Source organism: Monodelphis domestica, chromosome 8, assembly GCF_027887165.1.
Source record: "Monodelphis domestica isolate mMonDom1 chromosome 8, mMonDom1.pri, whole genome shotgun sequence".
In the NCBI taxonomy this organism is placed as follows: domain Eukaryota; kingdom Metazoa; phylum Chordata; class Mammalia; order Didelphimorphia; family Didelphidae; genus Monodelphis; species Monodelphis domestica.
The window spans coordinates 68,938,512-68,954,274 of NC_077234.1; positions in this window are offsets into that span (position 1 = coordinate 68,938,512).

The following is a 15,763-nucleotide window of genomic DNA, read 5'->3' on the forward strand; positions in this document are numbered from 1 at the left end:
CAGGAATAGTTGCTCAAGGATTGTGTACTGTTGTATCCAGCTGCAAGGGTCTGGGCTGCAGGCCAACGTGTGTGAATGCTAGGAAGGTCAAGGGGTCTGCAGAAAGCTGGCTGGGCCCTGCGCCCTCCCTCTCCTCTGAGGATCTGCTCCACACTTCATCACAGAGGAAAGCATCTCCCGCAGCCATCCGAGTCTTGTGCAACCAAAATACACCAATGTCGAATACGGAGCCCTGGAATTCAGGGGTCAGATCTGAATGCAACAGATGGAGAAGGGCAGGATACCAGAGGGAAGATATTAGAAAGCTGGAACATTTCAGAGATAATCTGATTTAATCTGATTTAAAAGAGGCATCTCTGGGACCAAGCAGGGGGGCAAGCCAACAAATTCCCATCCCGCTGCGGTCAATAAGAGGGGAATTTGTTACTCCTGGTAATGGAAGCAATAAGTTAGGAAGATTGAGTCCCTGAATGAAGTATGAATTGGACTCCTGCTGATCCTAGGAATGACTAGTGTCAACAGAGTCCCTAATCCTTAGGCTTCTATTTCAGTTATGAATTTGCCAAGGGGAACGATCAATGGACTACCACATTTCAATATACATTCTAAATACTTGCTAGCAATCAGTCACTGGATCTCTGTACTTGAATTTATCTTCCAAGACCAGAATCCAGGATGGCCAGGCTTGTGTGTGTATACATTCTGCTTATTGCTCCAGGTAAAGAGGACAACTATCTCTTCTCTGAATTTGGTACCCATCCCATCCCCTATCTCTGTGCATTTCCCCTTCATCTTTGCTTCCCAGAATCCTCCTTGGCTGCCCAGGTTCAGCTCCTCTGGGAAACCTCCCCATCCCCACTCCCTTCTCCCTGGTCCCTTAGCCTTCTCTCTCCCTCCAAATGACCCTGTCTTTAGTGATCTATACCCCCAATTTGAAAAGGGCTGTTCAAGTTTCAGCCCTCTATTGCTAGCCTTACACATTTCTTATTGAGGAGATACTTAATAAGAATTCATTAAATTAAATTAATAGACATATTGTAAGCTGGAAGTCCACTCTCCCCTCCATCCTTTTATGGCTGTCTCCTTACCTATATGGATCACATTTTCAGAATCATAGATTAACCCACATGAATTAATGACAAGTAATAGCCTTTAAAAATCTCATGAAAAATATACCTTCCTCTCTCTGGCAACACAGTCCATCCTAGAGAAATATAGAATCTATGGTCACTGTGCCTTTAACGGTTAAAGGTTAAATTTTGTTAATTAAAGTTCAATTGGTTAAAGTCTCACCAATGGGCCACACTGTAAAGCTAACTGTATGTCCCTGCCACCGACTTTCAAGGCAAGACATGTCGAGCTCCAGTAAATTCTGGTTCACCTAACTGCTCTTTGTATTATTGGATCTTTCTGGTTTAAGCATATGGTTGAAGCCAACTTTACATCTCTCTTGACCTCCAAGTCTTTTAAAGTCTAAAAATAACTATTTGGAGGGTGTAACCAGGAAGAGCCAGGTCAAGGAAAACTGTTTCTTAACAAGGGTATGGGCAAGACTTTTGTCCTGCCATTGCTTTCTGTCCTTGAAAAGGAATGGGGGGTGGGGGGTGGAATGGGGCAGCTGGGTAGCTCAGTGGATTGAGAGGCAGACCTAGAGATGGGAGGTCCCAGGTTCAAATCTGGCCACAGACACTTCCCAGCTATGTGACCGTAGGCAAGTCACTTAACCCTCACTGCCTAGCCTTTACCATTCTTCTGCTTTGGAACCAATACATAGTACTGATTCCAAGACTGAAGGTAAGGGTTTAAATAAGTAAATAAAAAATGGGGGGAACCTGGGTAGCTCAGTGGATTGAAATCCAGGCCTAGAGATGGGAGGTCCTAGGTTCAAATCTGGATTCAGACACATACCCCCATTGCCTAGCCCTTACCAATCTTCTGCCTTGAAACCAATACACAGTATTGATTCCAAGATGGAAGGTGAGGGTTTTTAAAAAGAAAAAGAAAAAATGAAAAACAAAAAGGAATGAACTTTGGAATGACTAGATATCACCCAGGTAAGTTCACTTAAAGAAAAGCATAAGTATTTATCATTCATTTCTATCGAGAAGTTTATACTTCATGTGTAACTTTGGTCTCAGCCCTTTCCAAGAGAGAGAAGAGACAAAGGTAAAAGCTATTAGAAAGACCCAGAAATGAGATGGATAAAATGAAGCCAATAATGGGTGCATAGATTTTAGTCAAGCCAGAAGATGTAAGAGTATGAGGGAGAAACAGAAAAACAATGTCAAAGTTAAAAAAGAAAGTGGGGGCAATTCCTTGACTCAGGTCTCTGGACCTATAGTAAAAGGGTCCTTGGACCTAGTAAAGGGTCCTTGGACCAAGAGGTAACTAGTTCCAAAGAACAGAGAAGAATGGAGATGCAATGCAGAGGATGAACTCCAGATCTTATCCTCAACTAATATTGTGAGTTATATGAATTTTGTAGGTCTTAAAGAAAGAGAAATGACCATCTTGAAAGTCCAGCTAGCCTTAACTCTCAAAGTGTGGATTGAGTTAGAGGTAATAAAGATTCCAGCAGGGTTTTCTATTAAAGTCTAGAAGCCTCAGCTCTAGGGTAGTGCTATGACTCTGAGTTATATTCTGGAGATGATAGAAGAGAGAGAGAGAGAGAGAGAGAGAGAGAGAGAGAGAGAGAGAGAGAGAGAGAGAGAGAGAGAGAGAGAGAGAGAGAGAGAGAGAGAGAGAGAGAGAGAGAGGGAGGGAGGGAGGGAGGGAGGGAGGGAGAGAGAGAGAAAGAGAGAGAGAGAGAGGGAGGGAGGGAGGGAGGGAGGGAGGGAGAGAGAGAGGTAGGGAGAGAGAGAGAGAGAGAGGGAGGGAGAGAGAGATGGAAAATTTTTAACAATTGCTCTCTGGGAAAATTGTATACATGATACTTCAAAGTTTAATCTGAATTAGTAATGCTTTCTCCATTATTTCCTCTTGCCTAAGCAAACAACAAAACAATAAATTGAGCCCTAATTTATGGCATTTTCCAATTGGATAAATAAATAGATAATTTGTCAAGGACTTACTATTTGCTAAGCTCTTGATGAAAGATTTAAATAGAAATGGACATTCACGGGAAGTATTGACTTAGAAAACCACAAATTAACGTTATCTATGTTGTATTAAATATTTCTATATTTTGCTAAACTTTTTCCAAATACATTTTATCCTGCTTCCTGGAGTTTCGTGGGTTTACCATCTCTGTCTAAGCAATACAAATTTGAGGGCTTACCATGTGAGCTAAGCAATGAGAGAAATACAAGCAAGGAAAACGATTCTTCCTCTGTAGAAACTTATATGTTGATGGAGTAAAACAATATAAAAAAAGAAGGGGGAACCAAGGGGCAGGTAGGTGGCTGAGTGGATTGAGAGCCAGGTCTAGAGATGGGAGGTCCTGGGTTCAAATATAACCTCAGACATTTCCTAGCTGTGTGACCCTGGAGAAGTCATTTGATTCATCTTTGCCATTCTTCTGTCCTAGAACTGATGCTAAGGCAGAAGGTAAGAGTTTGTTTTGTTTTGTTTTTTTTAAAGGAGTGGGGCTGTAAAATGAGAGTTAAAGGCAACTGGCAAGGAGGAGGAAGAGAAGGAAAAGTCGAGAGTCAAATTATGAGATGAACAAACAATGTACAATACATATGCATGTATGCATATGTATATACGTGCATATACATTAAAAATGTCTGTGTGGGCACACATGGAAACGAAGACATGAATCAAATTCTGAGGTGTCCCAGGAATATCCCAGGTATACCTAGGAGCTAAGGAGAGATTTTTATGATTAGTCTCTGGGATTGAACCCGTAAACCCCAGTTTTAGTTCTAAGCTAGAGGTTCTAAAAATAAATCTCTCCATAATGCTTTTTCCTTCCCAGACCTCTTTCTCTCTCCCTCCCTTATAAGACTTGACATAGTACTCTATTTATACCTTTCTTCTGCCTTCTTTTGTGTTATTTTATATTAGAGTTAGCTGTGGTTCATGTTCACATGTCCCTTGGAGTATCAGGAATGTCCATCTACCTTTACCCTAAGCCAAATGCTCCGTACACAATAGGTGCTTAATAAAGTCTTGTGGAGTGAATTATTGAATTGAATCCATTTGTGGTCTCTCTGATTATTCTCCCACTCACAAGGGGAGGAAAAATCCACTGGCAGCTCCAATTTCTTCTTCAGTCTGTTCCCTATTAAAATAAAAATTAAATCAAATTAAAAAGTTTCCCACTTTGGGCTTTGCACTTAAGGAGAAGAGAAGAACTTTGTCCTTTAGGAGAGGAGGACTTAAAAAAATAAATAAACCAAATAAATCCAATAAGCCCCCTACTAGCAGTTCCAATTTCACTTTCCTCTCTTCATCATTAAAAAAAAAAAAGAATTCTTCACTTTCTTACATTCAGTTCCCTTCCCCTGTATTATATTCAGAAAGCTAAAGGGGGGGGGGGGAGGGCTTTCGCAGCTGCTCTGGGATAGTAAATGCAGAGATCAGGGATTAGGACTTTCATGAAAAAGGGAATTTCATCAGCCATCAATCAGCAAATCTCCATTGGGTGTTTCCTCTCTGCCCAGGAACTGGTGCAACAAACTGGAGCCCAGAGCAGGGAGAAACATAATTCAGACCCTCAGCATAGGTTTGCAAAAGTGACTTTTATTCAGTGATTGATTCCTGAGACTTTGAAATAAGGAAAAAGTGAAAGGACTGTGAAGAACTGACAAAAACAGCTCCAAAAGCAAATTTATCGTTCCCAAGCCTGACTCCACCATCCATTCCCTGAAAAGTATCTACACCAAGCTCTCTGTCAGAGAAGGAAAAGCTCCATTCCAGTCCCTCCTTTCATTCCTGTCTCCCTTTATCATATATGTGCTTCTGCATGTGGACATACACACATATGTACATGTAGGAAAGAGCCACACATTTTCTATGTGGGTATTATAAGTGCATACATGTAGTGTACTTTCATGTGTCCACAATGGAAGGGTTATACATATTTACATACTTATAGTCACATACACATCTGTGTGTATAGATCTATATATGTGTAGAATATATATATATTAAATTATTATATGTTTTATGAGAGGTTATATTTGCCATATTATGCTGGGTGAACACATGTATCCACATTTATGTGTCTATATCATAATTCTGTTACATGTATGTGGGTGTGTCTACATTTATGTATATATTGCACATGCAATCCCTTCCTTCATGAAGCTTACAGTCAAAAGCAGATAATTGTCATCAGAACCAACCAAGGAAGGGGTATGTAGGCCATTTCCCTGGTTCCAATATTCACAGAAACACTTTCCTCCCAACACAAATAGTTCCCCAGACCACAATCTGATTTGGACCTCAAAACTGAATTTGCCCTGGGCACCAGAATCCCTAGCTAATGCTCTTGCTTTAATATTATACGCACCATGTGAAAAATCCATTAAAGAGCAACCAAGAAAGAAAAAAAAAACCTCCAAGGATGTGAACTCTTTGGGGAAGAGTCGTTACTAGTGGTATTCAAGAAAAAGTTTCATGTAGAAAATAATATCTGAGTTGGGTGTTAATGGTTGAGCAGGAATTTGACCAAGAAAGAAAAGGAAGATGAACATTCTGGGCAAAGGGAATGAAATGTGAAAAACTGTGGAATGAGAAGAGTACAAATTGGTATTTGCAATGGAATAGATTAGTTTGAATGGAGTCTAAAGTAAATATAGAAAGGAATAATCTGTGATAACATGGTAGAAATAGGGTGGCATGAAGCCATCAAAACTGGCCCCATGAAAAGCTTGAATCTATTGTTTCACCAACTCAGGATGTTAATAAAATAAAAGAAACTAAAAAAAAGAAAGAAATAGGGTGGCAGAACATTTTGGAAAGTCTTGATTACTTAGAAAATGAGTTTGAATCTTACTTGGTAGGCAATGAGAGCCACCAGAATTTTTTCAACAGAGAATGAGGCAGAGAGATTTTTGCATCAGAAAAGAAATTCTAGTGGCAACTCAGTGAAGAAAGACAAGAATATTTTTGAGCAGGGAGAAGGTGTGATGTGGTCAGAGCTGAGTCTTAAGACAATGATTTGATTTGGATAACCTAACAGGTGTGTCAGGGAAGAGGGTGGCCAGAAAGACCAATTAGGGTATCATTATAATAACCAATACTGAGGACTTGAACCAAGGTGCTGACCACATGATAGAGAGAAAGGGATAGATTCAAGTGGTTTCATACAGTCAGAATTGACCATACCTGGCAACTAAAACAGATAATGGGATGATGGAGGAAAAGAGAAGGCAATGGGAATTTTTTTGTTTGTTTTTTTGTTTGTTTTCTTAGATTTGCTGGATATGAGAAGAGGCATTGTTGATGGAAAACATAGTCAAGATTGACTGTGACACTGTGAACTTAGGTGACTGGGAAGAGGGTGATATCATCAACAAAAATAGGGAACTTTGGAAAAACATCCGTTTTAGAAGGAAATGATGAGTCCCATTTTGAATATGTTGAGCTTAAGATGTGGAGGGACCATACAGGTCAAGATGGTCAGCTGTCATTTCAAACTTGGACACAGATAGTGCTTGGGGCTGAATTTAAGATTGAGGAGATAATCCCTTTTCCTTCTCCTTCAAATGTAAGTTTCTCCAGGGCAGGAACTGTTTTGTTTTTGGGTTTGTAGCTCCAGACCTACCTAGCATAGTGTTTATGCATATGACATGCTAAATCAAACTGCAGCATCTCATGGAGATAGCAACAACCATACTTGGGAAATGAAGAGATTAGAGAATTGGTAGTCTGAGACTCTGGGCTTGAATCCTTCCTCTGTTACTACATGGTGACACCAGGCAAATACCTTAAGGTCTTCGAGTCTCATTTTTCTCATCTATAAAATGACAAGATTGGATAAGATAACTTCTGCATCTTTCCTAGTCCTAGATCCTCTGAATTCTTTTCCTGCAAGAGGGAGTGAGCTCAGCACTGTTCCTTTGGTCATTCTTCCTATTAAAAGAAATCTCAATAAAAGAGCATCTAAGCAAGTCAATGGAATTGAAAAATGAACTTTTCACCTTTTTTCAGAGCAAGGCCAAAGGGCGTAAGCCAAAATTTGTGAAACTGAGGTTCATAGCCTGTGAAGCCAGGCCTTTGAAAGAACAAAAATGTTTCCATCGGGAATCTTCTAATCTGGCTCATATGCTTTGAAATCCTTCAGGGAACTCTTTTTAAAAGATATACCACTTCTGCTCTAGTTTGCATCACCATTTGGTTTAATTATTATTCATAATTGTGAAATAATTAGATAAAACGATGATGTAAACCCCAGTGGAAAATAGACATCTTTTAAGAAGACTGATGCTTTTCGTCACTTAAAAGGGGGAGAATATAACTTACCGGAGGAAAAATCTAATTAGAAAAGCAGACACATCTTCTCCCTCTCCTCATATTTCAGGCAAGCTGGCAACTGCTCAGAAATGATCAGAGAGTGGCCTATTTCTCAAGGACCCCAGGAGAGCTTGGTAATTTAAATCATCATCTCAGGAAAGAGCCTTGAGCACTTGCCTTTGACGTTTTATGATCTTCAGGCGGGAGAGCCTGCTTGGCTCTCTCAATTGGCATGGCCATGCTAAACAATGGCTGAAGGAAAACCCAGGTCACCCCTACACCAAGATGAAGTCGGAAGTCCTGCCAAGAGAAACACATTTGTGTGAGGAGACAGAAATATTTTAGACCATGTTGTTCCTGTGCAAAACGAAAACAATAGCCCTCTCCAAAGTTACCAATTACCTTCCAGAATAAGGAAGGAGGAATGGAGGTGATTTGGGGGTTTTCAGATCTGAGCTCTATTTGAATCCCCAAACCTCAAAACCCTTAAGTAAGTATCCCTGTTCTTACTTAGGCATTTTAATGTTGAGAAATTACCTTCCTAAGAGTATGTTTTGGTTTCTTACATTTTAAAAAGTGGCTACATTAGAGTAAGTTCTGCCTAGATAGCCTCTCTTTGGGAGTAAAAAGAGCTTATTGCCCTTGATAAGGTTGGATGGGACTACTGGATTTGCTTAAAGAAGAAAAAAGGAGAGGAACTGGCCCATTCGCTAATGAGCTCCAGCTCAACTTTCTGCCCCTTGGTTCACCCAGGGCTATGACTTTTCCAGACTTTTCTCTCAATTACCAGTTTTGATGCAGAGTCAGACTTCTGAGAATCAAACTCCATCTTGAGCTAGATGGCTCAGTGTATAGAGCATTGAGCCTGGAGTCTGGAGGCTCTGAGCTCAAATCTAGTCCCAAATATTTACTGGATGAGTGATTCTGGGCCAGTCATTTAATTTCCATTTACCTCTGTTTCTTCATTTGTAAAATGGAGGTAATAATAGTACCTTCCTCCCATGGTCCTTCCTTCTTCCCTTCACCCCTTCCTTCCCTCCCTCCTTTTTACCCTCCTTCCCTCCTTCCTTCCTCTCCTCCCTCCTTGCTTTCTTGCTTCCTTCTCTCCTTCTTTCCTTCCCTCCCTCCGTCCTTCCTTCCCTTCTTCCTTCTGTCCTTGCTTCCTTCCTTCATTTCCTATCATCCTACCTACCTTATTTCCCTTCCTCCTTGCTTCCTTCCTTCCTTTCATCCTTCCTTCTTTCCTTTCCTACCATGCTACCTACCTGCTTCCTTCCTTAATTCCTTCCTACTTTCTTTCTTTCCTTCTTTCCTTCCTCCCTGAGAGAAGTAATAATGATTACAAAGAATTTAAATAAACTAATAAATTTTCTCCTTCTTCCCACCAAAATTATATAGCACTTTACTATTTACCTGTCTAACTCATGTAACATACATTATTATGTTTCAACTTATGTTTTCTTTTTCTCTCTCCCTCCCTCTCTTCTGCCCTTCTTCGCTATCTTCATTTCCTTCCTTCCTTCTCTCTTTTTTCTATTGTTCTTTGGTTGTTTGTTTTTTTCTTCCCTCTCTTTCTCTTTTTTTTCCCCTACTCTTTTTCTGGAAGACTTCTTTCCCTTGAAATTACATTAGTAAAAATTTGAAATCCACATCCTCTTTTTTAAAGTCCTCCACATTATAACTTCCACTTACCTTTTCAGATTAATTTCATGCTTCTCCATTATTTATTAAATGGAATGATTGTTGAATTTCAAGTAAAAAATGTTTTTGTTTTTTCCTTTTTTTTACTTCTCTTGACCTAGATCATATGGTCTATTGATGAATTATTCTTCTACTTGATTGCATATATTTTGACATATTCAGTATGTCCCACACACTCATCCTGCTCATAGCTTTAGTCACAGAAAAATGCATTTAAACTAAAGGGAATTCAGTTAATTAACATACATTCCCTGCTGATAAGTTGTAATAACACCTTTAGCAATGTGTTTAGATAAATGTTTAACCACCAACTGTCCAGAAAAAAAATTAAGTACACATGACATACTTTTAAATCTAATCTACATTATTATTATTATTATTTCTCTATTAATTTTATAAGTCTACACAATCATCAAAACAAAAAATTAAGCCTTGATTTATAGCATAACCAATTTCCAAAGTGTTATTCTTATACCAAAAATTTAACATTTGATTGTTTCTTTCTATTACACATCTACAACTGATTTGAGAAATAATGACTAATAATCTGTATTTTTTTCTTCAAATTTGAGTGAAAATAAGTATTTTGATCATAGCTGTGATCATAGGTACTCATGGCTAATATCTACTGAAGCAATATTATAATTTTTTTCTGCCATGGAATCATCTTCCATCTGAGATGGTTTTGTAAATGATATCTGTAAGAACTAAATCCTCTTTAGTAGGTTTCCTAAGGAAACTTCCTTTTCCTCCATGAATTTTTCTCTAGTATAAACATATATATCTTCTTTCACAACATGCCACACCTGGAAATATGTATTGTATGATGACATATATACAACCTATATCATATTACCTGCCATTTTGGGGAGGGGGAAAGGGTGGGAGGAGAGGAGACAAAATGTCAGAAAATAATTATTAAAAATTGTATCTACATGTAATCTGGAAGAAATTTTTAATAGAGCCTTCCTTATATTACACTATCTAATACAGCAAAAAAGATTATAATTAGAGAGGTTCCAAAGCAAGCATTATTTGTTGCCTCTGGAAATATGTGAATTTCTCTCCAAAAAATTTAAAAACATATGTGTCATTCTGACACACAAAAGTATGGGTATATATGTAATATATATGCTTATATTCATATTGATAAACTAGATATAGTTATAAAATAGTGTTCAGCTGAAGAAGAAAGGATATCATTCTCAATGTAAGGTCAATTTTATCACCAAGAATATCTAGATTCAAATATTACCTCCAATTCCATTTAATGAAAACAGAAATCATTATTTTCCTCCTCTAAACTTACTTTTCTTAATATTCCTATTTTTGTCAACAGCACCAATGTTCTTCTGGTCACCCACCCAGCTTTACAGTCTAAGAGAAATCCAGGACTTTTCATGGTGACTCAGTCACCAAACACAATCAACATGTAGGTCTCTTGATTTTATCTCCATACATTAATATTTCTATCCATTCATACTAAAACCACTCTCATTCAGGTTCTCATCACTTCTTGATTGGACAATTACAAAAACTTCCCAATTAGTCTAACTTTGTCAAATCTTTTTTCTTTTCTCTTTTCCAATGTATACTCCAAACAGCTATCAAATTGTTATTTCTAAATTCCCTTACTTATGAAACTCCAGAGGTTCCCTATTGCTGCTACTTACTCATCTGCCTCAGTAGCAGGAGTTTCCATGTTTGATGAGCCCTATATCAGTGAAATTTAAGGTCTAGATGAGGAGGGGGGAAATGTTAAATTTCAGAGGCAATTAGATGGCTCAATGGATAGAGGTTCAGGTTTGGAGTTGGGAAGACCAGAGTTCAAATATAGTCTTAGATGTTTCCTAGCTAGGTGATCCTGGGCAAGTCACTTAACCTCAACTGCTAAGCCCCTATGTCTCTCCTGTCTTGGAACTAATACTTAGTATCAATTCCAAGATAGAAGGTAAGGATTTATAGATAAATAAAGATAGCTGTTCACATTGTTTGTTTGTTGCATTATTGTGATTAATCCATCTTGAATTCTTAGAAAGTTAGACACAAATTTGGTGAACCTCCTCTTTTCTAGGAGTGGAATCAAGGGTGGTTAAAAGTATGGCAGAAATCCAGAATCAGTAAAGAAGTATTTGACATCTCTAAACTTCTGCACAGACTTTTAGAACTATTGTTATCACCAAGCTTTCTTATTTATGACCTGGTTGATTAGAGAATGATGTCAATGATGCCAAGGACACACTTTCTTTTTTAAAAAATAATCAATTAATGTGTTTGTTACATTAAAATGTCCAGTTAATTTCATTCCTTTCCCTCCTCCCCCTATTAGAGTAGGCATCATTTGACAAAAAGATCCGCGTATATTGCTTATTCCTATTTATCGATTCTTTCTCTGGAGGTGGGTGCATACAAGTCATTCTTCAAACAATATTTCTGTTGCTCTCTATATTGTTCTCCTCTTCATAACTTCATTTAGTTCTTTCCATGTTTTTTTCCAAAATGAACCTGCTCATCATTCTTACAGCAACCATAGCATTACATCACAATCATATGCCACAACCTGTTTAAACAAACAAGGGCATGCTTTCAAGCGCCCTGGGGGATGGCTAGCTCTGCTCTTTCCCATGAACCCCAGATCCCCAGACCTGTGGGCCTTTACTTGCCTATGGGATGGACCTCAGAGAGTATGGATGATCAGCACAGATCCACATCATGGAACTCCCGTATGGAAAGGCTCTCTCTCAGCTTCTCATACATAAAGCCACAGGTTGTGATGTTTTTTTTTCATAGTTCCATTTCCTAAAAACCTGACTCTAACAAGCCTATTGTGAGATTCTCTGTTGTTTACACTTTACTAAGTCTAGTCTGTTTAGCATGTAACATTTGGAAACAAATAACACCATTTTGTCCTTGTGTAATTCTTGAGTAATTAGTGTCATGGTTGCATAAATGCTTTTGAAATGGAGAGAAAAATTATTTTAAAGAGTTTGTTTTTATTCTCCCTTTGTTGAAGTATGGTTTAATGTTTATTATCATAATTTCTGATTGCTATTGCACAACTTCAAGTGATACATTCTTTCCTCAGCAAGCTATTATTTGGCTTACATTCCCATTTTGTGCATTAATATCACTCAAGGTTATACAATAACAATCAGAAATTATGATAATAAACATTGAACCACATTTCAACAGAAAAGAGTAAAACAAACTCTTTCATGTGTGGATTTTCTTTTCATTAACATGGCATCTTATGCTTCAGTGACATTTTAATTGCCAAGAAATTACCCAAGAAAATATGTAATTGTTTCTAGCAATTGACAGTGATTCTATATGCATCATTTTTTTTATGCTCTAGGAATTGCCCCCATGTGACCTCTTAACTCTACCTTTTGGATTTAATTGATCACATTCTGTTTTTAAACTAAAGTTTGATTAAAACACAATTAGTGAGGCACATAAGCAATTTGTGTTGGATTATGTCCTGTTTCAGTGACCCTGAAGACAATTTCAATAATGACTACTATTACCATGATTATCCTGATGGATTTATGGTGATTATTTCTATTTCCCACCCTACTCCCTTGTAGAAATATTTACTTTCTCTGAATGGCTTTATTAATCATCTGGAAATTTCATAGTTCATTGAAAAGAAGAGCATTTCCTAAGTGATTATCCAAACATTTAGGATTCAGCTATCATTTCATATTCATACATTAAGAGAAACACAAAAAAAAAACCCAACTTTTTTAAAAGGGACCTCTATAAGATTGCTTCCATCTCTCAAGTTCTCTGATCTTATGGAATATAATAGATCCATTCTCTACATTAAAAATTGTTTGCAAGTATGTGACTTTCCCTACTGCTAGTCTGTTCACTTGACTGGTCTTATGACAAGAATTTTGTGCATTAACCAAGAATAACCAATGATTCTTTTAAGATCAGAAAAACTCTCTTGGGTTGATCCAGGCAAGTTCTGCTTCCTGTCACTTCTTCACCTGGGATTACAGTGGATTGGATGATTACTATTATAAATTCTTGGTGAGCAAACTCTATCTCTTCTAAAGCTGATAGGCAAGCAGATAGCCCAGAAAACAATGATTGCTTAAGAATATTGTATAAATATAACCATTTATTCACATAGAATTATCATAGGATTTACCACTAAAAGTTTTTGGAGAAAATGTAGTCCAGCTCATTCATTAATAAACTAATAAATGAGATAATATTTGTAAATCACAGTACACATAGTATGTGCTTTATAAGTCAGTGCTAGCTATTGTTCTAAATCATTATTTAATTAATTAATTAAAATTTAAATAAACAAAACATAATACATTTGTCCTCCTTCCCCAGCCAGAAAGCCTAGGATTAGAGATAACCTGTACTTTAGAGATCATCTAGCAAGTTTCTTAACCATTTTTTGTGTGTCATGGACTCCTTTGGGATCTTGATGAAACCTATGGACCCCCTCTCAGAATAATGTTTTATTTATGAGGTATAAAATAAAGTATATAGTTTGAGAAAGATCTGAGTGAATGCACCTGGTTAAATTAAAAGACAAACCATGCATGTCTTGAGATCCCACTCCATGCAGTATTCTATGCAAAGTCTCTCATTCCATGCTTGAAATCTCTTACCTGCCATAGCCTTGGGAGAGTTTCTTTGACATATACAAAGAAGTCAATGTGAATGGAGCTGACTTTCTGAAACTAATTTTCACTAGACATTTGCTAAAAATATAACTATAGTATCTCTACATACTCTTAGCCAACATTTAACATACAAAAATACTTACACACACATATACATACAAAGTCACATGGCATGTACTCCAAATTGGCAAAACAGGGTAATTTTCATTGTATTTTTTTCTATTAATCTTAGTACAGAGTAACAATTATATTTAAATATTATATGTGTAAGATATAAAATTAGGTTCGACTCAATATGAGATTTATAAAAGTGAGATTGTGGTTGCTGTTTATAAAATATTAGCCCTTAAGTCAGAAATGACTGTGAGCAGCTTTTATTTTACAAGGTAGCGATATTGAAAATGGGAAATGTAGGAAGGAGACAGAGCCTTGTCTAGCCTACCGCCCTAAGAGCTGCTCTGGGGAAGTCTGGCTCAGTCCCTGGCAGGGGCTCCCTCAAGTCCTGATCTCCATGTGGAAGATCGTCTTCAGCCAGAAATCCACCAACACAAGCCTCTTCCTTCAGCCTGAATCACTCACCCAATAAACCTTTCCAGGGTAGAAAGCTCCAGTCATAGATGAGTCTAGGACAATGTGACCACTTCCACAAATCTTCCTCCAGCCCTGCTCACTGCTGCAGAGAGAGTGAATCAGTTGTTGGGCTTGGCCTTTTAGCCCCCTTTTTCCACATTACTTCCTGTCTCTCCCCCTCTTTATAGTGACCAATTGCAGTCTCCCAATTTGCCAAGCACTATCCAAGAAGGGGACAGTGCTTGTGGCCTTTGGGGTGTATGAACTAGCAAGTAACTTGTGAGCTCTCTTACCTAGTGACTTACTAAGTACTAAGTAGGGGTACTTCAAATTCTTGATTTGATTAAATTAAAGGTTGCTGATAGAGTACATTAAAAATAAACTAAGAGTCTAATTCTCTCTTTACATATGGTAAAAGAAAATGATTTTTCACAACTGTGAATGGATGACTTGAAAATATAAGACTTGCTTTTTATTAGATCGTGAATTCCTTGCGGGTAGGAACTATCTTTTGTCTCTTTTTGTATTCCCAGTGTTTAGCATAGTTGCCTGGTACATAGCATGATGCTTAATAAAATGTTTATTGATTGATTTTTCATAGGATTTAATAGGATTAATTTTGGCTGATCCTGAAATTATATTCATATAAGGAAACTCTACATCCAAGTTTGTATATGTCCCACAATTGACTGATGGAGAAAGTTGGCTAAGGTATTAAACATTAAATGAAAAGTTAGTATGCTTTAGAAGAAGGAACTGAATCCAGGATGTCCCCAAAGTGAGACTACCAACCCTTCTGTCTTTCTACCTCTGACTCTGTCTCTCTCTCTCTCTGTCTCTGTCTTTCTGTGTGTATGTATGTGTATGTATGTCTGTCTGTCTCTCTCTGTCCTTCTCTCTCTTTACTGAAATAATTTTGAAGGTGTTTTCTTTCTACTTGTCTTATACGTTAAGATGGACATAAAGATTAGTACAAATGTAATTTGGCCAGGAGATAAGAACAGGAATCATATAATGCAAAGAGCATTTGAGTTTGGAGTCCAAGAACAAGTCTGAAGCCTGGAACTGACAACTTTGGACAAGTTGCAGAATCCATCTCTGCCTCAGTTCTCTCCTATAGAAATAGTGATCCCCAAAGTCTTTTCTAATTCAGAATCCTATGACCATTCACAATTCTTTTGGAAACAGGGCACTATGAGAATAGAGGCAAGCCAGCCATGAACAAAGCTGTTCTATTTCTCTAGGGAAAGGGGAGAAAGTCTCTGACAGCCTACCTCCTGACCCATCAGGCCGAGTCCAAAGATCAGGCCCTGCAGGTCACAGCCCTGCTAAAATTGTTTCTCATTCAGCTACCCACCCAGTGTGAAGGGAGACATAGTTCAAGCCAGCATCCTGCAAATAACACAGAACAGGAGTTATTATTCCAGATATTGTGT